This window comes from Schistocerca piceifrons, chromosome 8 (assembly GCF_021461385.2).
Source record: "Schistocerca piceifrons isolate TAMUIC-IGC-003096 chromosome 8, iqSchPice1.1, whole genome shotgun sequence".
NCBI lineage: Eukaryota > Metazoa > Arthropoda > Insecta > Orthoptera > Acrididae > Schistocerca > Schistocerca piceifrons.
In genome coordinates this window covers 477,467,028-477,470,641 of record NC_060145.1, presented here as the reverse complement: position 1 = coordinate 477,470,641, position 3,614 = coordinate 477,467,028, and positions in this window count along the sequence as shown.

The following is a 3,614-nucleotide window of genomic DNA, read 5'->3' as shown; positions in this document are numbered from 1 at the left end:
AAATTGGCAGTCTCCCACATGTTTCCATCACTAGAAACGGACTGATGTAGATCAGCATATGAATCCTCTTTCACTATTGCTCCTCAATCACAAAGTCTTCATCTTCACTAGTCTCCAGTACATAATCATCAGGCAAGTGCAAGTCAATTTCTGATTCAGCTTCAGTATTCTCTAAGGGATGTAACACTTCTTCATCAGAAAGTCTATGCTGATGATACATGTTCGAAAATGTGTTTCACAGACAAAGACTATTATCTGAATGACAAGATATAAAGTGTGGTAGATTGAAATTTACACTTTGCAAGTTGCAACAATGAGCAGCAACTGCCCTGCATGACAGATATCTGTTGCCACTTCACTGCTGGATAATTTACATATATTCAGAAGACCAATGACAGTGGGCCACTCTAGGTGTATTGAATGAAATGTTGAAAAAAATGTAAAAATCTTGTGAATTCTAAAACATCATCATAAAGAGGAGAAAAAATTACAAAAAGTCATTTGAGTTCATTAATGAAGTAAATAAATTGGATATGACTATGAATGAAAAAAGTAAGCCAGGAGTCATTTTCACCACTTCCGCTGTTCTAGTGTTAAACTTTCAAAATGCTGTAGAAATAACACCACTGGTCAGAATGATGTCAAATTGCACAGAATATTAACGGAGAAAGGAGAAAACATATGGAAGAAGAAAAAAATAGTGTGAAAATTGACCAACAGATGGTGCTGCATATGTTAGAAAACATAAATGAAAACACCTGTCTTGCACACGACCCATTGAAGTTGGTATAAACACGCCGGGTACATGGCTTTTCCTCCTTTGACGTCTGCGATGTTCACCATGACGTCTCAATGCAGGATCACATTCTGTTTGTGAAGCTGTATTACAAGAATAATAACTGTGCACACTTTGATCTGCAAAAGTTCTGGACTCTGAAGGGTTTGAAAAATGACATCGGTCCGATGACTGCCATGGGTCTGGAGAAAATTATTCATAAATTCAAAAAGACAGGTGCTTTTGGTGTGCAACATTAGACATACCCGTGAGCACGGTGCGTAAAATCCTATGACACATCCTTCTTTGCTATCTATTCAAAACTACCCATGTGCATGAGTTGCTTCCTATTTACCTTCTAGGAAGAGAGACTTTTGCTTCAGAATTTCTTGCTCACATGGAAATGAACAATGATTGGCCAGGGAAGATTTTGTGGACAGACAAAGCCAACTTCCATCAGAAAGGATATCTCAATACACAGAATTATCAAATATGAGCAATGGAATATCCACATGCAAATCAACCAATACCACTTCATCCTGAAAAGGTCACTGTGTGGTGCGGGTTTACAGCACCATTTATCATACGGCCATATTTTTTCGCTTCTGGTCCTGTTACCTGTACCATGACTGGTAAGCGCTATGAGTGTCTTTTGTTCAACCATGCCATTCCAGCTCTCCAACAGTGTGAATGTGTGGATGGGATCATTTTTATGCAAGATGGCACACCTCCACACATTGCAAATCTACTGAAGCAGCTGCCATTTCAGAAATGCTAGAATTATCAGCCACCAATTCCCTACAGCCTTGCCATCTTGATCACCTGATCTTAATCTGTGTGACTTCTGGCTATGGGGCTATCTGAAAGATGTTGTGCTCAGTGTTCTGATTGCAAACTTAGCTGCATCGAAGGCATGCATTGCACAACACATTCTGAACATCACCGCAGAACATGTTTTGCACCAGTCACACAGAATTTAATGATCTGATTTATTTTTGACTGATGCTTTTTATGCAGTTCTTGGCCTCAGAACAATTAAAAACCAATGTGGTTGATGCTTTTTATGTGGTATTTGGCCTCATTACAATTAAAAACTGATGTAAGTGATGCTTTGTATGCAGTTTTTGGCCCAATAACAATTAAAACCCAATGTGATTAATACTTTTTATGTAGTTTTTGGCGTTAGGACAATTAAAAACCAATGTGAGTGGTGCTTTTTTTGTAGTTTTTGGCCTCAGGACAATTAAAAACCAAAACCAATTTTTCCCATCCAAAGTGATGTGACCTTGCTGCGGTGGACAGGCTTACATAACAAACAGTATCACACCTGTACACCCATGCACACTGAGTAATACAGTTTGTTTAATGTCAAACATACACCTTAGGCATTCTTGTACGATTCATTTGTCATTTGTAGTTGACCATTATTACATTATGATGCATATATTGCTATTTATTGCTACATTCTGTAACTATTTATTTTTCTTCTGCCATACATTTTCCCCTTCTTCGATAACATTCCATTGCAATTTGATTCATTCTGACCAGTGGTGTTATTTCTACAGTGGTTTGAAAGTTTAACTTTAATTTAACTTAAGAGCTACGAGCACTATTTTATCTTTGATACTATGTGATCTATCACTTCTGCTGCACGCCTTAGTCTTTCCATATTCTTGGAGGACGTGGTATGGACTAAATAGGAAAAAAAATTTAGTAGACATAAAGTAAAATAAGTCACTTTTACTATAGAGTCTCTGCTTTCTATATTTTGGGAGGAAATAGTGTGGACCAGAACAGTGGCAGATAATAAAAACCTTGAGTAGGGGACACTAAAGATGTCTTGAGCTACCTTTACTTTTACTGTAATAAAAAATAATCAAGTCACATGCAAAGTTGTATTTAAATTGATTATACACATATACAGGACAATGCCATCTTATGATTGTGATTCTCTTCCTATGATTGTGGTTCTCTTCCTTAAAGGATGAATTCCATGTGCCTATTCTTCCTAGCAGATTGGTTAATTACATTCTCAATAGGACAATCAATGTCAGGGTGACTGTTCAACAGCGCTATACCATTAAGTTGATCCTCCTCCACTGTCGACCCCAGTGATGTCTTTGTATGCTGCTATGTTGAAAACTTACTGTTTCTACTGTAGCAATAGATGCAGATAGACAAATAAATATTTTGTACAGTGTGTGCAAAGTAGGATAGTCAGATCTAAGAGAAACAGACAATGCTTGTGTAACAGAATCAAGATCATTGAGGGCATTTATGTTCATTTGCTTGTACTGAAGTATCTCTCCCATTAGTCTCCTTTAAATCACAATGAGTGATTCTTCTTCAAAGAACAGTAGTGCGGTTAAGCAATGATTCAATTTATGTGCCACATCATTACCGTCATGTCTCAGTAGTTGTGAGGGCAAAAGTATGTTGAATTTCAAATGATAAATATTTTCTTCAGCAAAACATTCTCTCATATCAGTCGTAATATGGTCCAGTGATGGAATAAAAACAGATCTTTTCCAATATGTCATAGCATCATCATTAAGATCACAGCTTTCCCTATGTCTTTGCCTGTAAGATGAGGAACACTCATCTCCACGTCTAACTCTTCCATAACAGCCTTCACTTCTTCAACAATACAAGCAAAGTGGCTATCAGCATTAGCTCTCATGCCCACCTTAACTGTCAAATCTAATTCCATCGCGACTTACAAGCTAGGGTCTTCTAAGATTTTGCTGACTGGATATGTCAACAAAGTGATGATAAACTCGCAATTACAGAGAGCTCAAAGGAAAATATGCACTTTGGTAGCAGTTGTTCTATCGCTCCA